Source organism: Coffea arabica, chromosome 2e (assembly GCF_036785885.1).
Source record: "Coffea arabica cultivar ET-39 chromosome 2e, Coffea Arabica ET-39 HiFi, whole genome shotgun sequence".
NCBI classification, from domain to species: Eukaryota; Viridiplantae; Streptophyta; class Magnoliopsida; order Gentianales; family Rubiaceae; genus Coffea; species Coffea arabica.
In genome coordinates, this window is record NC_092313.1 from 28618383 (window position 1) to 28643170 (window position 24788).

Consider the following 24788-nt stretch of genomic DNA (forward strand, 5'->3'; position numbering starts at 1 on the left):
ACATAAACAGTGACTACTCCTAACAAATTTTTCCTCACAATTACCACCCAAAAATTTCTTTTCCTTCCTGTTAATCACATAGAACCTCAATGTTGTTGAAAGGAAGATGCACACAACGTGAATTTCAGATGAAAGATTGTACTGCAAACCTTTAAAACATCATAAGCTGGTCAGAGTTTATAGCTTGATATATCAGTTCATATTCTGACCTATGTCTGTCAATCATGTGATTAGCCAGCAGTGCCTTGAAATGTTATTAGTCATAAGTTTTTTGTTCTACTGTAACAAAGAAAGCTGTGGTGCATAATAAAGCTATAACTAACATAGATGGAAGAGTCAGTTAGACAATGATTACTAAGGTGATTCAATAAATTTTGAAACAAACCCTTTAATAGGTTGAGGAACAAAACAACGCTCGAATTAACAGATGGCTGCAAGAGAGGACCAATGACCAATCCCGGATGAATTGTAATCACGTCAATGCCATGCTCCTTTGCAAATTTCCATGCAGCATTCTCGGCCATGGTTTTGAAAGTTCATACCAAGACAATCAACACCGAAAAATCACTAAATGTTGGTAAGATGCTAGCAGAAAGTAATTAGATTTGTAAACTTTAAGAAGTAACATTATAAATTTCTACAAATTTGACAAAACCAGCAACTTACATCAGTTGAAACTATTATTGCTGTAGCTACAAAGCACAGAGTGAAAGTATCCACATTTCCCAGGACAAGCTATGCTACAAGTGAATAAGTAGATTTCTCAAGGATCCTAGGAATGGTGTAAACTTTCTATATTCAAGGAATGATGCAAAGCACCAGCGTCGACATATCCCGATCATCTGATCTCTTAATCCACAAGTTAACAGCAAAACTACAAGGGACCTTGACACTTTAACACATATAGCCATATTCATAATATTATAGCAGAAGTTCCTTTCCAATTGACCGACCAAATATTGCTCATCTAGGTGTGTATTCTCAGACAATAGTATAGAATTTGATCATGCAAGAGATGCATAATTAAGTAGGAAAACTTTCATATTGCTCTTTCCCCGACTATTCCACACTACATTATTAATTTTTCATTAAAGTTAAGTTGTTACTTAGATAGAAGGAAAGAAATGGACTGACCATTCTGGTTACAAAAATATCCTTCTTTTTGCCTATTAAAGTACCACCAAGTCATGAAGATCCTAACTTAATTATCTCCACAGCTGGGCTAACTCCTCATATGTGTTCCAATAACAAGTTAAAACTAAAGAATTCTAGCATTCCATATTAGATTTTACTGGAAGAAGACAGATAATATATGTACCTTTTGCTCCTCACAGTATGATGGATCGGAAAACCAACTTTCATCAACTACCACATCCTCCTTTAATTCTCTATTTTTTGAAACTGCAACCATAGAGGATGTTATAACTACTCTATTGGCAGAAGAAGAAATTGCACATGACCGCAGCACATTCAGTGTTCCGCTTACTGCAGGTTCCAGTAGTTCTGCCTATGAAATCAAACCAAGTAAAAAAGGAAGTCATTACCAGTCATAGGTAAGACTATGCTTTTAACCTGCAAAAAACTTATCATTCTGGTATTATGTTTGAGAATTTCACCACAAATGCTGTAAACCTACAGCTTTAGTTACTTAGCTAAAGGATGCATATAGTTGTCTTATCTCCTCTTGCTGCTAAAATAAGTTCTCAGGTCCTTTATTGTTGTTTTTCCCATATTTTTTGAGCTTTCACTGGGTGACAGGAACTTAAGACCAATAGAGGAACAACTGAAATAAGTCTTAGATGTGGTCACCAATTAAACCGTTTGGTACCTAATATCAACCGATGAAATTCTGTTCTGGCTTGAACAGGACAGACAGAAAATATAAAAGGTGTAGCTCCCATGAATCCTGCGAATAGATTTTAGCGTGAACACATAATGCATGTTGCAATTTCTTTTAGTGTCTGTGAGGCAACCTTGTTCATTGAAATTACTAAAATCAAAGTTCTACAAAGTTACTGATATAAAAATCCATAAACAAACAGACAAGGATAGGTGTACTGCATAAAATTTTAAGGCACAATCATTAATAGAAGTTAATCAACATACAAATGAAGATACATATAATTTGCAGATGCTTGAACATATATTGTAGTTTCTATAAGCTTCTTATTCATGGTGATATCGGCACCCAAAAACTATTGGCTCTGCACTGGCTGAATAATTAGTTGGTCAAAGCAGCGATTCATTTGCTCCAGGGCAAGCTTGTAGCTTGCTCTATAACCTTGACAGGTGCCGAACCTGTGCAATAATAATTACTAAAAAGTCCTAATTACCACCTCAATTAATTATAGAACAAATCCAAATACTGGAGCAGGGACCCTAGGTGTGCAATGGGTTACTTGATTCACCATATTCCCGAAGAGTTTGCTTGATCCGATATACCAAATTTGCCTATAAAAATATTAATTTTGCATACAATGACAAGTAGGGTCGATTCCACAGGGAACAGGTAGGAAGTTGTTTCTTTCCAAGTCAATAGAATAAAATTGGGGGATGATTAATGGGATGGAAATGAAAATAAAATAAATAAAATTCAAAAGATAACTCCACAAGTACAATTTATTAAAAATAGGAATTAATAAAATTCTACCCAAAGGGTCAACTTTTCAGGTACGGTCCAATTAAATGATCATCGATGCAGAGATATTTCATTCATCCGTCACTAGATTGATTATAACTATCAACAACGTCTGACAGCCAGTTCTCCCTTACCTTTTTTATAACCAAGGTATGACCGTTGACTGCTTTTCTAACCAGAAAACAACCCTAGGTACGACCGTAGGAATTTAATTATCCAGTTGCATTAAAACTGGAAAAATTCAACCCTAACCAATAAACACGCTAAGAGGGTTTATTTAAATTAGATCTTGCGTTCCCCCAACATAAAGCCAATTATGGTGGTTGTCACTAGGTATCAACTAAACGAACAATTATTGATTCAATTTAGTTAATATGACAGTAGGCTATTAAATTAAATCAAATACCCAGCAGTTGATATTCAATTAATAAAATACCCATAAACAATTAATTCAGGAAATGCACGAATAGTAAAGAATTGGAAGAAAGAATAAAAATTCGATTAGATCTCATAGATGTTATGGACCGCGCCCTTGCGTCAACCTTTAGGTAGAGAGGAAAACTAGCCGCTCCTCATCATATCAATCTCGCGTGGTTCAATTGATATCATTCAACTTAATTATCAAAAGGATTGGGAAAAGTGAAATAGCGAAGGAACGGCTAAAAAGCCTTGCTTCCCTTTGTAGGGTTTCGTGTTCGTACCACTGAGGCCAAAGTAAAAGCAAAAGTCTAATAGGGAAGTCGTACAGAAGCCAAAAGCAAAGAGTAAATCGTCTGTAATGGCCGACAGATGGGAGCCAAAGAAAATTAAAGCTAAGCTAATCTATTAGACGTGAATCTGGCTTTGACTAAATGCTGTGAAAGACCGAAGGACCCCAGACGTCTGACTCCAAATTGAAACTCAAGCTACTCTAATTGATCAGACGTGATTTTGGCCCTTTTTCCTTTTTGACGCCGCCGCCCACAGAGACCAAGAAACGTCTGGGTTTTACTTGCTTTTGGAGCCTAGGCTTTGATTCCATGCGTCGAGTTCACGTGGGTTTGGTTTCCTAGTTAGCCCTGCTGCTATCAATCCTGCGAGTCCGACTTTAGGTATATCTCCTCAGTTTCTGGCGTGGGCACGCCATAAAATAAAGAGTCTTCTGAAAATGTGCCTCACGCGATCACTTTTAACACCAACCACCTACAATTTACACAAATATCAAATATGAGCAAATTCTCAATTCTTAGCACCATGAGTTGCCAAAATTAGGACAGAATAATAGTGCAAAATGTGCTAAATAACCGTTCTATCAAATCCCCCCACACCTAGATAATGCTTGCCCTCAAACATTTCAGAGCTCAGAAGCACAATCAAGATAGCAACGGTTTCCTAGTCATCTATACTAGCACAAACATCCCGCATTCCCGACAATATCGCCAAAATTAAAACATACCAAACAGGTAGTTATCCAAAGAATATGAACAGTATTATACGTTACCTTCAAGAAAATGTATAAATACTAGGAACGCTCAAATCAACATCACGGAATGGAATTACCATAGGCTTGCACATTTATCACATCTCCACCACCGAAAAATGAACTAAATACACAAATCAAAGGGACTTTCATAGGGTTGTAATGGGGTTTAAGTAAAAGGAGGGATAAGAAGGTGAAAATAAGGTGTAATGTGTCAGGGGAATGTCCGATATCCACCACATAACCACAATGCTTCACCGGAGAAATTTCCACAAACAAGACAGTTTCACCTACTGTACACACTGTGCAAATGCCACCAATTTTCTCTCTCTCTTTTTTGACAGGCAGCTTGCAAGGCGTGGGCACGTCCTATAAGTCAGAGTCGTCCGTTCACTTCCTTCACTTTGCTTTCTCTTTTTTTTTTGGAGGATAACGTCTTGCAAGGCGTGGGCACGCCCTGTAAGACAGAGTCTTCTGATCAGCAGCTTATTGTTGATTTATCCCCTTTTTTGTTCCAGATGCACAAAGATAGCATCATACAGATTCTACTCTGACAACACTTGCGATTCCAGATTTATTTGCCTTGCACAAATGATGAAATTCAGACATCCCTTGACAACACAGGGGTGACCAAGAAAGTCTAAAGAGATCTTGGATTATCAACATGGCTAACAAACAAACTCGACGGATAAAAGCTCAAATTGGTTTACTATTAGAAGACAAGATGAAGGCATGATTTTTAGGAAGTTATAGGAAGTTTAATCCTAAATGCCCTTATCATTTCAAATGCAACCAATTCAACAAAATGTGGTCTCGACATGTACAAAATAGCAAGTTCTAGAATGCCAATACCATGTGTGATACCCACTCAATCAAACAAAAATAGAGCAAACAAGAATAATGTGCTCACGCAAGGCTCAAAAGCTTCCAAAAATTACAAAAGTGGGTCAAGTCCAGCATACTCAATATTCAACGATATTGCTAAGGAAAAACCAGATGCACAGCCAGCATATATGACCACATATACGTGCACCCAGATTGTATATTCCATCATAGTAAAATGCTCTAGCAAAAATGAACTAACTATATACTTTTTCCTTTTTGTTTTTCAGGTTTTTTTTCATGTTTTCCTCTTTTTTTTTTTGTTTTTCGAGCAAAAAGAAACAATAGAGACAAAAAGAAATAATAGAAATCACTCCCCACACCTAAAACCTACATTGTCCTCAATGTAGCCTAGACAAATAAAGTGCAAGGACAAAGGGAGAGAAACTTCCCTGACTACTGAGATGGTGCAGCGAGATCCTAAGGAGGCGGAGGATGCAGGGGGTGGAATCCAATATGAGCATAGAAAGCTGCCTGATTCTCTGTCTGAATACGGGCAAAAACCTGTAACGCCCTAAAACGGTCATCCAACCCCTCAATGCGCTCCTCCAGCGCATGGATAGAATCCTGGAGGGAGCGATATTGGGACTCCCAAGCAGGGGGAGCATGATAGGAGGACGGACCTGCCTGATCCGGATGGGGTGGAGACTCAGTGGAGGGGGCAGTCGGAGGAACCCGGGGCTGTGGTCCGTCCTCGCCAGGAGGTGTAAACTGATAGACATTTCCTACTTTGAAAATAACTCCCATCCGCTCCAAGCTGTGCAAATCCAGTGGCTCTATCTCATGAGCTAGAGCGAAGTTGTGCTCTTTGTCGAGGTCAAGCAAACCCAATCGAATGGCCAAGTGAGTAATGAGTGAACCCAGAATTACCGGTTTATTGCACTTTTGAATGACTGATTGCATTTGAGTGGCCACCCAACATCCAAAGTTAACCTGAACTTTGTTACGCATGCACCAAAGAAAATAAAATTCTGCCTTGGTGAGAGTGCCGGAGGAATCCTTCCGGCCCGAGAAATTGTGAGCCAAGAACCTATGGATGACCTTCAAGACCGGATCATTCAGATGAGAGGCCTTGGACTGACTCGGATTGTAAAGTTGAGGATCTGTGGACCACTCCCTCCAAATGTCAATGTAATCAGTAGAAAACGGTTTGGTGTAGTCACACACACTATTTATATATGCTCCGGATGCAATGGTATTCTCACTAACAAACCCCAAAGTCAGATTAAACTCATTAATGGGCATACTATACTGGGTATCTCTTAATCTAAATTGAATAATCCTCTTCCCATCCAAAGTGATGAATTCATTTTTTATGAACTCGGAGGTGGAGTAGAATTCACAACACAGCTCCTCAAACGTAGGGTAATCAATGGTTAGGTACTTTTGCCAACCTATTGCCGAGAACAACTGTTCAACATGTCGTGCAATTTGTAAATGGTCCAAGGTTGGGGCATGGAAGCACTTACATGGGGCAAAAAGACAGTGCACCAAGCTATTGAACCGGTCCTGTTGTGCCCTTGTAAGGTTAGTGACCGGTTCCCCCCATTCCCCAAGAGACATAGTGCTTTTATTGAGGCCTAAACGAGAACGAATAGGGGTTTGAATTGGGGCTCGCCTTTTACGAGGTTGGGACCCAGATGCCCCAGAAGTTGTTGCTTTTTTTGGAGGCATTTGGAGACCACAGGCAAAGTGTAAATAAGTAAAGAGACAGCCAGTCAATCACCAAAAGAGGGCAGGAGACCACAGTCAACAATTACTACTCAAAAATCAACAGTCCAATAGCAAAGAGAGAGTACAATTGCCCCACCAAACAAAGACAGGCAGATTGACACAAAAATCCCTCATTAGCGTCACTAGGCAACCAATAATTAAGACAAGAAGAATCGAGACCCCAAACAATGAAATTATCAGTCAAATATGTCCAACAGAGGGTGAATCACTTGTCACGTGTACCAGATATCCGATTCACCAGAATCCACAGATATATAAACTCGAATCTGAGTCAAATATAGCAACTAGATCCCAAATTTGAAGACCAGTGACAAAAATTTAGGGAAAATATGGGTACCACTTTTTTTAGGCTGGAGGAGGTCGTGGGAGAGTCACACGGCGAGAAGAAGAGGAGCCCAAGGGCGGCGGCGCGTGCTCGTACGGATGGGGAAGGACGCGCTGCTGGAGGGCTGTTGGCGGAGTGGGGCACACGGGCTGGCTGACGCGTGCAGCAAGGGCCTGGCCGGCAGGGCAGGTCGCGCCAGGCGGGGCAATACTGCTAGGTGTGCTGGGCGTGCGGGGTGCGTGAGGTCGCTCGCGTCTGGCAGGCTTGCAGATGAAGACCGCGAGCTGCTGGGAAAGCGCAGACCTGCTGCTGGGTCGACTGCAGGCGCGCGAGTTGAAGGGAGAAGGAGCACGCGAGGGAAGAGCAGGCGCGCATGCAGCGTGCGAGTAGGGGATGTCACGTGCAAAGGCAACTCGCACGCTGGTGAGTTTGGTGGCGGAGTGCGACAGCTGACCACGGGCGACAGACAATGGCGCAGCGGCAGGCGGCGGTGTGCGGCAAAGACGATGGCAGGTGGAGGAGGCGTGCGATGGAGAATGGCGGCGGACCAAGAAAGCAAGGCAAAAGAAGAAAGTGAGACTTAGTCAAAAGAAAGAAACTGAAAAAGTAGAAGCTAGACTGACGGGTCTTGACAAACTAGACAAGACAAGGAAAAGAGTAAAGTAGAAAAGTGGGGTCAGAGAGGGTCCCGGTCAATTTTGACTTTTGTTGTCCCACAGATTGGAAGACGTGGGCATGCCTTGGAGGCCATAGTCTTCTGACCGTCGCATCTTGACAAAGTCCAAAAGAGTTCCTTTCAAGGCATGGGCACGCATTGCAACTGTTAGTCTTCAATTTGCACAGTTGACCTGGCGTACCCCTTCCAAGGCGTGGGCACGCCTTGGAACCCCTAGTCTTCTGTTCATCACCACAAAAACAATCAAAATATAAAAATAGAACTGAAAAATCGCAAGTAAATGAAAAATGATCACAACTAATTCTGTATTCCTTGGGTTGCCTCCCCAGCAGTACCTTTCTTTAATTTCTTTGGCTAAACATGGCCATCAGCTATTTAGACCTCACGATTTGGATCATTAAGAGATATAATCTCCACTTGCTCACTGTTAAACCCTTCATAATAAGGCTTTAGACGGTGACTATTGACTACGAACTTCTTCTCCGTTTTCAAGCTTTGGATCTCCACTGCACCATAATGAAAAATATTAGAGATAACAAATGACCCAATCCAACGCGAACGCAACTTACCTGGAAAAAACTTAAGTCTCGAGTGATAAAGTAGGACTTTTTGCCCTATTACAAATGACTTCCTTGAGACTTGTTGGTCATGAAAAATTTTGCTCTTCTGCTTATAAATTGCGGCGTTCTCATAGGCTTCATTCTTTAGCTCCTCCAACTCTTGTAATTGGAGCTTTCTATGTCCTCCGGCCTCCATAAGGTCCATGTTACACCGCTTGAGCGCCAAAAATGCTCTGTGTTCAAATTTCATCAGGAGGTGGCAAGGCTTCTCAAAAACTAACCTGTATGGGGATATCCCAATCGGTGTTTTGTATGCGGTGCGGTAAGCGCAGAGAGCATCTTCCAACTTCAAACTCCAGTCCTTTCTATCAGACTGCACCATTTTCTCTAGGATTGACTTCACCTCTCTATTCAACACTTCAGTCTGACCATTCGTCTGTGGATGATAGGGAGTGGACACTTTGTGGAGCACGCCATATTTACGAAACAGAACAGTGATCGTCTTATTGCAAAAATGGGTGCCCCTGTCACTGACTATAGCTCTCGGCATTCCGAAACGGACAAAAATGTTAGATTTAATAAATTCTGCAATCACTCTAGAATCATTAGTTTGGGTGGCCTTTGCCTCCACCCATTTGGAAACATAATCAACAGCAAGTAGAATGTACAAGAAACCAAAGGACGAGGGAAAGGGACCCATGAAATCTATACCCCAAACATCAAAAATTTCAACAAATAATATGGGGGTTTGACTCATTTGGTCTCTACGAGAAATATTCCTCACCTTTTGACACCTATCACAAGATTTACAGAACAAATATGCATCCTTAAAAAGAGTCGGCCAATAAAAATCGCTCTCTAGCACCTTACGAGCTGTGCGTTTTGGCCCAAAGTGCCCCCCACATGCAAATAAATGGCAAAAAATCAAAATAGAATAGAACTCATCGGCACTTACACACCTTCTTATCACCTGGTTCGAGTATTGCCTCCACAAGTATGGGTCATCCCAAATATAATATTTGGCGTCATTTCTCAACTTATCTCTCCTTGCCATCGGTCAACCTGAAGGCAATTGATTCGTTACCAAAAAATTTATAATGTTAGCATACTAGGGTGCCGATGAATCAATGGCTAGCAATTGCTCCTCGGGAAATGACTCTCTTAATGGCAGATCCTCCTAATTCGTGAGCAGCCGACTCAAATGATTAGCCACCAAATTCTCGGCTCCGCTCTTATCCTTGATCTCTAAGTCGAACTTCTGCAGGAACAAGATCCACCTGATCAGCCTCGATTTTGCATTTTTTTTCGCCAACAGGTACCTCAAGGCTGCATGATCAGAGAAAACAATTATTTTCGCACCCAATAAATATGACCTAAATTTTTCTAGTGCAAAAACAACAGCTAGTAATTCTTTCTCCGTCGTGGAGTAATTAAGTTGGGCTCCACTCAATACTCTCGATGCGTAGTAAATCACGTGTGGCGTTTTTCCAATTCTCTGTCCCAATATGGCTCCTACGGTATAATCGCTCGCGTCACATATTATTTCAAACGGCAGGCTCCAATCTGGGGGTTGAATGATGGACGGTGGCGTCAACGACTCTTTCAATTTATCAAAGGCCACTTTGTATTTATCGGTGAAGTCAAACGACACGTCCTTTTGCAGCAACTTAAACAAGGGAGCTCCGATCTTTGAGAAATCCTTGATGAACCTCCTGTAAAATCCTGTATGGCCCAAAAAAGAACGTACCTCCCGTACATACACGGGGTAAGGTAGAGCAGAAATAAGATCTATCTTAACTTTATCTACCTCTATTCCCTTAGCCGACACAACGTGCCTTAAAACAATATCATGTTCGACCATAAAGTGACACTTCTCTCAGTTAAGAACCAAATTCGTTTCTATGCACCTTTTCAGAATTAAAGCTAGATTATCAAGACATTCATCAAAACTATCCCCGTATACGCTAAAATCATCAATGAACACCTCGATTATCTTTTCTACATATTCTGAGAAAATACTTACCATGCACCTTTGAAAAGTTGCTGGAGCATTGCAAAAATCGAAAGGCATCCTACGGTAAGCAAACGTACCAAATGTGCAGGTGAACGTGGTCTTTTCCTGGTCCTCTGGTGATATCACGATCTGGAAGTACTCTAAAAAACCATCCAAGAAACAGTAATAAACACGACCAGCTAATCTTTCCTCACAGAATTTAGTCTCCTGTAGTCAATGCACTGACGCCAGCTAGTAGCTTTCCTAACTGGAACCATATCACCCTCCTGGTTCTCCTCTACGATCACTCCTATTTTTTTTGGGATCACTTGAACAGGACTCACCCAAGGACTGTCCGAGATAGCAAAAATAATCCCCACCTCTTGGAGTTTAAGTATCTCTTTCTTTACAACTTCCATCATCAGAGGATTCAACCTCCGTTGTGCCTATCTTATCGGCTTCGCATCCTCTTCGAGTCGAATCCGGTGCATGCATAAGGATAGACTTATTCCATTTATATCTGCTATGCTCCACCCAATTGCCTCATTATACTCCTTAAGAATTCGCACCAGTTTATCCTCTTGATTTGGAAATAAATGTGCAGAAATAATTATCGGAAGTGTCTCCCAATCTCCCAGGAATGCGTACTTTAGATGCTTCGAGAGAGGCTTAACCTTTAATTCCGGTGCCTGCACAACTGAAGGAAGCAGCTTTGTCTGAGTCTCTGGCACAAACAGAGAAGTAAACTCATACCTTGGAGAAACAGTTGATAGTGAGTATAAGGCTTCAACTGCATGGTGCAACTCATCCCTCATGTCCACATCAAGAGTTACACCCAACTCAAGATGCTTGATTAGGGCCACTTCCAATGCGTCCTCACCATTCAGTTCGAAAGTTTCCTGTACAATGAGCTCAAAAACATTCAAAGCAAAGACTGAGTTAGATTCTTCTGGGTATTTCATCGCCTCAAAAATATTAAAGTTTACAGTTTCGCCATCAAATTCTATTGATAAAGTATCCTCATTCACGTCTATTTTCGTCCTAGCAGTGCTAAGAAATGGTCTACCTAACAAAATAGGTGACGGGTTTAACGACTTTTCATCTCCCATATCCAAGATATAAAAATCTGATGGAAAAACTAACTCATTTACTTGAACCAGGACATCCTCAACTAACCCTTCTAGGTAGGCATTGGTGCTGTCGACAAGTTGGATTATGATGGCCGTCTCTTTTAATGACTCAAGATTCAGGGACGTATAAATGGTTTTTGGCATCACATTGATTGACGCCCCTAAATCCAAACGGCTCTCTTGATCGGTGTATTTTCTATCTTACAAGGGATCGTGAACATACCTGGATCCCCACATTTGGGTGGGAGTTTTCTTTGGAGTATAGTTGATACGTTTTCTCCTACCACTACCCTTTCATCCCCTCTCAACTTTCTCTTGTGAGTGCACAAGTTCTTGAGAAATTTCGCGTACTTCGGTACTTGCTTGATTGCATCCAACAAAGGGATGTTGATCTCCACTTTTCTGAACACGTCCAGGATCTCTTTCTCTTTCCCCGCCTTCTTCGTTTTCTCCAACCTGCATGGAAAAGGAGGTAAATTAGATTTAATAGGAATTGATGGAGTAAGAGTTACTTTAGGGTCTCCATGAATGTGTCTTTCTTCCTCAATCTCCTTTTCTATCTCCTCCTCACTCTTATCTTTCAGGTTCGTTGTCTTTGGCCCCTCCACTTCTTTACCCTGTCATGGTACTCACATTTTTGGGATTTGTCTCGGGTTGCGATGGTAATTTTCCAAAAACTTGGGACTCCAAGCTATTAATCGCGGTTGCCATGTGACTTTTTTGAATCTCTAGATTTTTCATGCCCGCTCTGGTTTTCTGTTGGAACTGAGCAGTACTCGTGGCCAGGCTCTTGACAATATCTTCCAAAGAACTTCCTGAGTTAGATGACGAAGGTTGTGATTTTGGTTGCCATGGTTGCTGGAATCCTGGTGGACGATTGGAGAATAAATTCTGTGGCCTATTCCCATAGCTGAAATTGGGGTGGTCTCTCCAACCCGGATTATACGTGTTGGAGTATGGGTCATACTGCCTACGAGACGCGGGCACGCCTCCAGCCATATTCACTTGTTCAGTCCCATCCTCTTGCAACATAGGGCATGAGTCAGTGGGGTGGCCCACATTTGTGCAGATTCCACAGGCCTTTGCTTGATGCACGTTTCCCACAACTAATTGTCGAACAAAAGATGTCAGCTCTGATATCTGCTGCTGAATGGACGACGTCTCTACCTCGTTGACCCTGCGGGTAGGGTTACTCTCACGAAAGCCAAACTGTTGAGAAGTCTCTGCCATCAATTCAATGAGTAGCCATGCTTCCCTTGGTGTCTTGTTCACCAATGCTCCCCCACTTGCAGCATCAATGATACTCCTATTAGACGACTGGAGGCCCTCATAGAAATATTGGATCAATAGTTGTTCACTAATTTGATGTTGTGAGCACCTAGTGCACAACTTATTGAACTTCTCCCAATAGTTGTGTAGGGATTCTCCAGGGTACTGCTTAATGCCACATATCTCTTTTTTTAGACTTGCAACCCGGGACGCAGGGAAGAATTTTTCCAAAAATTTCTTCTTAAGTTGGGTCCATGTGGTGATACTACCTGCAGGTAGGTAGTACAACCAATCATTCGCTGCATCCTTGAGAGAGAAGGAGAAGGCTTTAAGTTTAATCTGCTCCTCAGTAATTCCTGGAGGCTTCATACTGGAACATACCACATCGAACTCTTGAATGTATTTATGGGGTTCCTCACCCGAGATGCCATGGAACGTGGGTAGGAGGTGAATTAATCCTGACTTCAGTTCAAAAGAGGTATTCTTAACTAGAGTTGGAAATGTGATGCACAACGGCTGTTGGGACAATTCCGGAGCAGCCAGCTCCCTTAGTGTCCTTGCATTCGCCATAGAGATGTCCTCTTGGCCTGGGTCACTTAAATTTTAACAACTCAAATTTGTTGACTCAACCTCAGGATCCAGTCTCTGAGATGCAATGCTGGATTGCTCCTCCCTTAGCTGTCTGGTCTCTTTCTTAGTTTGGCGCGCAATCTTCACTACTTTTGGGTAAAAAATCAATTCACTTGTACGAGAAGAACGAGGTATGAACTAGAAAAATGTTAGACAAATCCAAAGAGAACAACTTAGAAAGAAACAAAATTAACCAAAACACCGTTCCCCGGCAATGGCGCCAAAAATTGACAGGTGCCGAATCTGTGCAATAATAATTACTAAAAAGTCCTAATTACCACCTCAATTAATTATAGAACAAATCTAAGTACTAGAGCAGGGACCCTAGGTGTGCAATAGGTTACTTGATTCATCCTGTTCTCGAAGAATTTGCTTTATCCGATATACCAGATTTATCTATAAAAATATTAATTTTGCGTATAATGGCAAGTAGGGTCGATTCCACAGGGAGTGGGAAGGAAGTTGTTTCTTTCCAAGTCAATAGAATAAAATTGGGGGATGATTAATGGGATGGAAATGAAAATAAAATAAATAAAATTCGAAAGATAACTCCACAAGTACAATTTACTTAAAATAGCAATTAATAAAATTTTACCCAAATGATTAACTTTTCAAGCATGGCCCAATTAAATGATCATCGATGCAAAGATATTTCATTCATCCGTCATTAAGTTGGTTATAGCTATCAACAAGCTCTGACAGCCAGTTCTTCCTTACCTTTTTGACAGCCAAGGTACGACCGTTGACTGCTTCTCTAACCAAAAAATAACCCTAGGTACGACCGTAGGAATTTAATTATCCAGTTGCATTAAAACTGGAAAAACCTAACCCTAACCAATAAACACGCTAAGAGGGTTTATTTAAATTAGATCTTACATTCCCCCAATATAAAAGTCAATTATGGTGGTTGTCATTAGGTATCAACTAAATGAACAATTACGGATTCAATTTAGTTAATGTGACGGTAGGCTATTAAATTAAATCAAATACTTGGCCGTTGATATTCAATTAATAAAATATCCATAAACAATTAATCCAGGAAACGCACGAATAGTAATGAATTGGAAGAAATAATAAAAATTTGATTAGATCTCACAGATGTTATGGACCGCGCCCTCGCGTCAACCTTTGGGTAGAGGAGAAAACTAACCGCTCCTCATCGTATCAATCTCACGTGGTTCAATTGATATCATTCAACTTAATTATCAAAAGGATTGGGAAAAGTGAAATAGCGAAGGAACGGCTGAAAAGCCTTGCTTCCCTTTGTGGGGTTTCGTGTTCGTACCACTGAGACCAAAGTAAAAGCAAAAGTCTAATAGGGAAGTCGTACAGAAGCCAAAAGCAAAGAGTAAATCGTCTGTAATGTCTGACAGATAGGAGCCAAAGAAAACTAAAGCTAAGCTAATCTATTAGACGTGAATCTGGCTTTGACTAATTGCTGTGAAAGACCGAAGGACCCCAGACGTCTGACTCCAAATTGAAACTCAAGCTACTCTAATTGATCAGACGTGATTCTGGCTCTTTTTCCTTTTTGAAGCTGCCGCCCATAGAGACCAAGAAACGTCTGGGTTTTACTTTCTTTTGGAGCCTGGGCTTTGATTCCATGCGTCGGGTTGGCTTGGTTTCCTAGTTAGCCCTGCTGCTACCAATCCCGCGGGTCCGACTTTAGGTATATCTCCTCAGTTTCTGGCGTGAGCACGCCATAAAATAAAGAGTCTTCTGAAAATATGCCTCACGCGATCACTTTTAACACCAACCACCTACAATTTACACAAATATCAAATATGAGCAAATTTCCAATTCTTAGCACCATGAGTAGCCAAAATTAGGACAGAATAATAGTGCAAAATGTGCTAAATAACCGCTCTATCAAACCTTACCCTGACTGACTGACCCCAATGTTTCGAAAACTGGATCGGATCAGTTGGTTCGATCGGTTGAATCGCGAACCGATCGTGCCTCCGATCCGGTTCAATTACAAAACTAAAGAATTAATTGAACTAGTCAAAACCGATCAAGAACTTGAAAAAATCGGAGGTTCAATCGATTTTTATTAAGTATTTATTTTCTAAAATAAATATTTTAGTTTTATTCAAAAATTTTAATACTAAAATGAATAAAAATTTATTAAACTTTGAACCGGAGTTGAATCAGTTGAATCAATTGAATCGTAAATCGAAAAATTTTCCGGTCCACTCTCCGGTCCGGATTTAAAAACATTGACTTACCCAGGAAAATAGTTAGTCGACCCAATCTACGGCCCAATTGTGGACCATTTGCTAAGTTTATGACTCTTAATGTTTTTATTCCATAACGTTGCACCCTTTGAATTGTTTCTCTGAAGTACCAACAGAGAAACATCATTTGATCATTTTATAGAAACGTCATGCAAACTGATTAAAGAGAGACAAAAGCACATAACAAACGGCAATCTTTTTGTGAATGACCTGCAGGAACAGAATAGTTTTGTATGTACCAAATGTAAAGAAATATTCTTCAGGTGTTAGACCTGCGTGCTTCATTAATCTCTTCCATTTGGTTAATATAAGAAAAAGTAGAGCCGTAGAATTGGAAACATTTGATTCTAACTCTTTTTTATTTTACAGTTGTAACATTGTCATAAATCATATATAGAGGAATAGACTATAACCCAAAAAAGCCAGTAAAAATGCAACAGAGGAAGATACTAAAAGAAGTCGTACAATTATAAATCAGAAAATATGCTACGATTTTCAAAGTTCACTTGATAAATAGCAGATTTTGTAGACAGTAGAGAATTTTCAATTTTGTAAAGCAAATGTACCTCTGGATTGCTAAATGAAAGTTTGATTGGAGATGCAGTATGGAAAACCTATTCACATCCCTCGACTATTGGATCAAACGATCCCTCTTCTAGTAAGTTTGCCGAGTACAACTGAAGCCTTTCTTTAGCTCCATCAAGTGATGTCAAATGTTGTGTCCTTTCCTGATCATCTGTGTCATGACTGCATCAGTAGAATGTTCGGATAGCTATAATCAAAACCATGCCGCCAACAGGAGACCGCCTTGGTTTTCACTATGGTCAAAACTGAAGAAGAAATGGACTTAAGAGTAATAATAAACGAATCTCAAAGCAATGATAAATTTGACTAGCTAAAGGCAAGCGGGGAAAAGCGAAAAGAAATTGACGGGCAACATAATATGACCACAATAATATCATAGCCCTATGATTTCTGGTTTTGAGATGCGTACATTTGTAACTTTCTTGATAACAATTAATTCTTGAGATAATTATCAGAGCGACAATTGTATGCCATCTACCACTATTTTTATAACAAACTCAGTCCTTCAGAAGAAGGATATAGATTCGATAGGGTAAAGATTTTTGAGTATAACTTGATCTTTGTATCTGGAGCATGAAACATTACTGTTAAGGTGTACATTATATAGTTTCAGCTACTCAAATATCAATTAGGTTGGTCCACATCAATTTTTTTTTTTGCAAGTGATTTTTTTTTTTTGAGCAAACAGAACATGGGGAGCATTTACTAGCAGCTGTTGCAAGAATATCATCTGAAGCTACAAAACAATTTCACACTGCAGAGTTGAATAAAAATGTTGGGCAAATTACATATAATGCTCCTGTGGCTTTGTTTGTTGCCACATGACCCTTCTAACATTTTAAAATATCCAATTCACCCACTATGATTTATGTAAAGCGGAAACTTGATAGAGAATAGCCTATGTAATGTCGTTAATTGAAATACCATTAGTATTTTTACTTTAATGCTAAATCAATCGATGATTTAATTACCTTATATAAAAGTATAAGGGGATTATGTGGATACATATAAAAATCACAAGAGGGATAAAGTAGGCATTTATACAAACTATAAGGGAATTACATTGAAATTAAGACTTTATCACACATGCTTTTAGAGCACGTTTGGTATAAATGTCGTAACTAATTGTGCATTCCATCATTTTCCGCTTTACATATAACTATGGGGGGTTATGTGACTATTTGGAAATCTTAGGGGGACCATCTAGCATTATATAAAATCAACCTAAAATATAGTTATAAGTAATTTACCCTAAAATGTTAGATTCCAGGAGCAATTAAACAACAATCAGAACAGGGCATCAAAAACTGCACAAGCCACTTGGATATTTGATCAAGAATAAAAACTGGACTAACTGGCATCTCGAACAGAACCTTTAACAGTATAACCGCGCTCGAGCAGCAGCTTCACCAGCCCTGAAGCTGTGTAACCCGAAGCTCCCGTCACACACACCATTTTCCCTTCTCCTTCTCCACTCATTTTGTTATAATATTTTTGTGTGTGAATCTGTCCCTGTTTTTAATTTGTTCAGAGGGCTTCTCTAACTTGCTAAGAAGAGCTGAGGAAAGTAAAAGGATTCAAGGCCTAAAAATCAGCAGGCATGGACCAGTTCTAACTCACCTTTTCTTTGCTGACGATTCTATCATCTTTTGTAAAGCCAATAAGGAAGAGGCAGTGGAAATTATGGAAGTTTTGAAAACATATGAAAACGCCTCAGGGCAATTGGTCAATCTGGACAAATCTGCAGTTTTCTTTAGCAAAAACATGGACAGTGAGCAAAAGAAAGAGGTCTGTCTTGCTCTTGGAGAAATGGTAGAGGCAAAGCAAGGTAAATATTTGGGACTCCCTATGGTAGTCTCAAGAACTAAAGACCAGATTTTTGGATTTGTGAGGGACAATATAAGAAAAAGATTCCAGAATTGGAAAAACAGATTTTTGAGTCCAGCAGGTAAAGAAGTAATGTTAAAGGCAGTTGCAATGGCTATGCCTACGTATGTTATGTCTTGCTTTAAGCTGCCAAGAAGATTGTGTAAAGATATTTGTACATTGATGGCCAACTTTTGGTGGGGAGAATCTAATGGCAAGAACAAAATGCACTGGATTTCTTGGGAAAGAATGGCATTGAAAAAAAGTACAGGAGGTCTAGGCTTCAAGGATCTTGAAGCTTTTAATCAAGCTCTGTTAGGAAAGGAAGTTTGGCGTTTACTTACTAAACCAAATCTGTTGGTTAGTAAGGTGTTGAAAGCCAGATATTATCCTAAGGAGTCCATCTTACAATGCCGCTCTACCAAAAATGCATCCTGGATCTGGCAAGGACTAATGGGAGCAAGAAGCTTACTCAATGAAGGACTGATCAGGAGGATAGGGAATGGGCGTAGTACAAGCCTCTGGGAACACAAGTGGGTTCCAGATACAGCTACAGGAAGGCCAACTACATGCCGATGGAGTAATTGTGAGCTGGAAAGGGTGGATGAGCTAATAAGTCATCATAGATGGAACAGGAATATCATTTTTAGAAACTTCAATAGAAATGATGCGCAAAAATTTCTAGCTATCCCTTTGAGCCTATCCGAGAGGGAGGATAGTTTTTATTGGCAACCAAAGGCGGGAGGGCTATACACTGTTAACTCAGGTTACAAACTCTTGATGAAGCAATACAGAAAAGGGACAAGGAGTAATCCTGAGGGAGGTTGCTCTAGTTATGTAGAAGGTAGTTCACAAGTAGTACAGATGTGGAACACACTGTGGAGGTTAAACATTAAAGACAAGATCAAGTTTTTCATCTGGAAATGCATTCAAGGAGCTCTGCCAGTGAAGGAAGCAGTGAGTAGACGAATGGGGGGTGGATGATCCGATATGCACGACGTGTGGAACAACACAGGAAACAGTTGAACACCTCCTGCTGACTTGTCCTCACACGGTGAACATATGGAAGGCAGCTCTTATTCAGTGGGATGGAGCTAAGGATCAGCAGGGAGATTTCAAATGTTGGTGGCTAAGAATTTCAGAAGCAAGGCATAGGCCAGAAGGGATGGAACATATTGGTTTGACTGCAAATATCTTGTGGCAGGTGTGGAAAGAAAAAACAAAAGGGAATTTGAGAAATCAGATAGAGTTCCACCATTAAAAATGATAGGAAAAGCTCATAAGGAATGGTTGGAACAGCTGCAGTTAGAGCGCACGAAAGAAGGAGAGAGCACAGAAGAAACAATCCCTAGGCAAGAATTACCGGGCCAGGACAATGCAAATGAAGAAGCTATGATTATGGAGATGGCAACAACCAAGAAGAAAGGGCAGTTTTTTTTTGGGATTGGAGTCACAGTCAAGGAATATGCAAGTAATAGAATGACAGGGTGGGTACTGAAAGAGATAAGTCTGGGAAACAAACTCCTAGATGAAGCACTAGCACTGAAGCTGGTCTTGTGCAAAGCTGTGCAACGTAATTGGAGCAAGGTCAAGCTGAACTTTTGTAACAAGGAGCTGTGGAGACAAATCACACAGCAGAGTCCTGTGGACAGCAAAATGGCAACAGTACTAGTAGACATCTCTAATTCACAGAGATTGTTTTGCATGTGCTCTTTTGACTTGTGTAGGGAAGAAAATATGATAGTTAGCAAAAAACTGAGTGATGATACCTTAGGCGTTATTGTTGATGAGGAACGACTGTTTCCTCAATGTCTTTGAACACTTCTTGTATAGTTTCTCTCGAGCCGTTGCTCGTACATGTAATCTTTTTCTTTAAAGCAATGAAATTCTCTTGTGGTTTCGAGAAAAAAAAAGAATCTGTCACCTGTTTGCCTTACTTCTGGACTAATAATAATGGAGGGAGGCCTATATGGTGTACATATAGCTATGGTGAAGAAGACGAAAGATTGGATATGAGATTACTGGGAGACCGGAGAGATCCATATCTATTCTTGCAATTTGCATGGATCATCGCTGACATACGTATGGTATAATCGCGTCACATCCCATTTTATCAAGGTCAATTGATCAGTGTAAAATAGAAATGAGCAATAAATACGAGGATAAATTACCTTTTACACCTTATGCTTTGATGTTTTATCACATAATCCCCTATGATTTAAAAACCTATATATGACTCTCTCATAGTTTGGGTTATTGTATAAGTAAAAAGCCAAATTCAAACTTAACAAATTCACTGTTTCACTACTTTTTTTTTTTGTTTTTTTTCTCTTATTTTCCTTTTCTTTCTCTTTTTTTTTTTGGAAAGAGTACAGATGATTTTGAAAACCTATATTTTGGCTTACAAAACCTTAATTTTTTCCAAATACAAAAGAGACAGAAGGGAAATAAAAAATAAAATCAATAAGAAACGAAAAATATGGAAGGTAAAGGTAAAACAAAAAAATAAGAAACAAAAAAATACCAAATCTTTTTTTACTATAAATATCATTATAGGTTTTTAAACCAAATCTTTTATGGTATTTTCTAGTTCTTATTTATCTATATTTTATTCAATTTCTTCCTTTTTATGTTTGGAGGAAAAAAAGAAGTAATGAAGGGATAAATTTGTCAATTTATCATTTTGACATTTTAATATGGACTATTAGTTTTAACGAAAAAACTAATAATGACACATTAACCCAAATCATGAGAGGGTTAGATATATTTTTAAACCATGGGGGTTTACGTGGTAAAACATCAAACTATAGAGGTTAAAATGAAATTTAGCCTAAATCCAAAATCAGGCGGTTGCATATGAACAAATACCAAGGTTCTTGACTTTGTTCAATACAATCCCAAGGCTAGAGGCACAAATTTTAAATTCACTACCAAGATAAACCATTCTCTTTTTTATTTTGCCATTTTTTCGGGTCAAAAAGTACAAACTACTTGAACTAGAAACTAGTCCTGACAAAGTTTGTGGGTTTTTTTGCAAGAGTTTTAGTTAAATATTGGTTACTTCGCCTAATTTGCACCTATTTTATCATGTAAATGCATGCACACTTTTAAAAAAATAATGCATGCACTTATATTATTGCCTTTCTTACATTTAAATACTTTTTTCAATTTAATTTTACTTTTCTGGCAAAACTAAATCTGAAGCCCATTTCAAGAAATATCCACCGAATACCAGGTAAACAAACCTCCTTCGTAATAAAGAGGACAAAAAAAATTTTTTGTCTTTAAGGATTAAATTTATAACCAGTCCTAAGATAACACGCAGCGGTCTTTTTGCATCTAACAATTGGGCCTGTTTGGAAGGTGAGTTTTTTGGGTGTTTGTATAAAACTTTACTGTAGATCACTGTAGAAGTTGTAGAAAAACTTTTGTAAAAATTTGGGTATTTGTAAGATGAAATTTTTTTTCCTTTTCATTTTCTTTCTTTCATTTTCTTTTTTCTTTTTTTTTTCTTTCTTTCTTTCTTTTTTCTTTTCCTTCCTCCCTTTCTTCCTCTTCTCCCTCCCCCTCCCCTCCCCTGATCCCTCTCCCGGTACCTCCATGGCAGCAACCAACAGGTGAGAATCAAATTTTTTTTTTTTTGCGTTTTTTCTCTTCCCCTCTCCCTCCCCCGCCATCCCTCTTATCCCTCCCCCTCTCCCCTTCCCCTCTCCCTTACCCCGCCACCCTCTTTTTTTTTTCGTCTTCTCCCCTCCCTCTCCCGCCACCCCTCCCTCTCCTTTCCCCGCCATCCCTTCCTTCCCCCGCCAGCCCTTCCTTTCCCCTTCCTTCCCCAGCCACCCTCCCTCTCCCCCTCCGGCCTCCCCTAGCTGCGATCCCCTCCCTCTCCCCCTTTGCAATCTGGTCGCGCGACCAGATCGGTCAAAAAGGGGAGGGGGAGGGTGGCGGGGAAGGCAGAGGGAAAGAAGGGAGGGGGAGGGAGAAAGAAAAAAAAGAAAAAGAAAAAGAGCTTCAGCGACCAGATCGGGCAAAGGGGGAGGGGGAGAGTGGCGGGGGAGGGAGAAGGGAGAGAAAAAATACAAAAAAAGAGGATCGCCGGAACTGGTGGCCGGAATAGTGATCGGCGCCGGAAGTGGTAGTGGAGGTGGTCGCCGGCGCCGGAGGACGTGGTGGGTTGGGTGGGGGAGGAAAAAGAAGAAAAGTTGAAGGGAAAGTTTTTTGTGTATTTTTGAAGTGTGTTAGGTTAAAAACTTTGATAAGTTTTTTGGGGTTCCTGTAGCAAAAGTTGTTAAAAAACTAGTTTTATACAAACTTGGTAAAAAACCAAGCTTCCAAACAGGGCCAATCCTTCTCTGATTGAGAAAAGGGAATTGACTTGATGATAGCAACTCTACTTAGAAAACTGGTCCACACCCTTGAATGTGATTTAAATTTAATAACACCATTTCATCATTTCTGACAACTGCATTTTCCGCACCCTTGGGTGACGACTGCACAAGAAAATTTTAACTTTACTTGATATGTTGAGTTTCTACAAGCAGGGCCAAATATCATCCACAGAACCATTGCTCCTATTAGAAAAGCTCTTGAAGTAAATCATATTTCCATTTCCTGCTATTTTCATCAATTAAACAATCTATAGTGGAGTCTTCCAGTAACACATCAAAATGAGATATAATTTTGAAAGTAGAAGGACGTGGAATCTATCTATCTTTCCAAATTTTGATATGATTTCCGTTTCCAACTCGCCATCTACTACCAAAAACACCTTTGACTAATAATTAAATAGTTAAAAAAAACTATATCTACCTAATTTGTTTACTCAATATTTATGTGCACTTAAACATAAAAAGAAAAGGTCAATCCATATATTAGTGTTATATTTGTAATATTAGTTCCCTATATAGTAGGTTGCTGTGTTGGATGTATTTATATTCTACCGAGTAAATGCCCAATCTTTTCAAAACGTGGCAAAAAAATTGTGTTTGTTTTTTTTTGGTAGATTTCATTCTTTTTATTTTTTTTGGTAACAATTAATTTACTCTTCCTTTTCAATTCATTATTTATAGTAAATTTCAATCAATCATCAATTACTTACCTTATATGCATTTCTATTAATTATACCTCTATTTGTTTTCAATCAACTCATAGCTTTCCTTTTTAATCAGGCACTCGTTAATATATATCTTAGGTGTTAAATTATTAGAAATAGAAGATTAATTAGGGAAAGCGTATAAATGTAAGGGAATTAATTAGAAAAATATATAAATACAAGAGAAAGTAGTAATTGTTGCATATATACATAGTATATTGGGTGAAATGTAAGTGAGTTAACGATTGCCCATAGGGCACCCATTAGAAAAACTCATCAAAATTTGGATGAATTTTATTTTGCCTATCATTGCAATCATTACTACCATTTTTCCTATCATTTATTACTATAACTTCATGTTTTCTAAATTCCAATCAATGTATTACTCTCTTACTTTTTATATGATTGTGCTAATTACAGCTTTCCTTTTACTTAATCAATTAGTCAATCAATCAATCAACCCATGATTTTAATTTTCTTTTTCAATTACAAGATTCTTTCTTTTATCCATCATTAGGGAGATTTACAATTAGTCACATTTTTTCTATTTTGTACTTCCATTATTTGACCTGATTATTAATTCAATCCACATATCTTGTAATATGTACAAGAATATGCAATCATAAGCACAAATAAATGCAATTCTAATAATTTTGCATATATGCTTTCATATTGTATTGCAACACATTTAATAATTCATTATATGGTTACAAAAGAAAAAAAATCTAGTATTACCTAGACCTTAGATAGTTCCCAATGTATACGCTGATACTATACGGAAAGATTAAAATCTGCTAATGTATATACTGATTGCTTATGAAGATTCATCCCTAGTTTAGATCTCTTAGATAGTTTCCAAGCATTATATTCCCTTTTTTTAATTTCTTGTTTAGTTTAATTCCTAAAGTTAATGAAATGGTTTTTAAATCTCCCCTACAAATGTACCTTATTACCATTTATGATTTTTTTTTAAATTTAAGCAACATCTTCCAATATTTTATTACCATTTTAAATTAGTTCATTTTAGGAGATAGTAGTATAAGTATGGTAGTTTGTCCAAATAACTTTGAATATGCATATACAACCCAAAAATAAAATGATAGTTGTTTATATTCTTATCACTCAATGATGAGAGTGGTCTATAATTTAAATGATTGAGATATATCGCCATCCAAATATAAATTTATTACGAGGGTATGATACCTTAAGTGACTATAGAATCTCCCTAAATGATAAATAATGTGAATTAGATATTCCCTCAAAAACTTGTAAAGTGCTTAATGTATATACGGGTAAATTCTTGCAATAGTGAAAGGAAAATATCGTACTAGCCTTGATTTTTTGGCTATGTATTGACTTTTGTTAGCTAAATTAAACTATCCTGGAGTGAAGACATAAAATCTGCTACAAATATTGAGAGAATTGTGAACATAGCTAACTTATCTAGCATACAAATTTTTTCTCGAGTTTGAGTTCTCTAACTTACACTATAAAAACAAAAAAAACTATCGTACATTTAACTTCCAACTAACAACGATGTATAGATAACAAATTATATGCATGGGATATTCCCATAAATAAATGAAATATATTTAAGTGAGAAAGAGTAAATTCTTAAATTAAGAAGAAATAATATTATAGTACCTGTCAATTTGATTATATGACTTTTTGGTTTGTCTTTACTCATGATAGCCAATTATATATGTTATTTT

General features: G+C 38.8%; 1 long non-coding RNA gene across 1 annotated transcript; it reads right to left on the minus strand.

The window, feature by feature from the left end:
- Positions 1–1319: 1319 nt before the first annotated feature.
- On the minus strand, positions 1320–16312 carry LOC113728897 (uncharacterized). Its single transcript, XR_011840645.1, has 2 exons — positions 16100–16312; positions 1320–1507 (listed from the first exon to the last, which is right to left on the minus strand). It is a non-coding gene; the product is annotated as an uncharacterized lncRNA (long non-coding RNA).
- Between the last annotated feature and the right edge of the window lie 8476 nt (positions 16313–24788).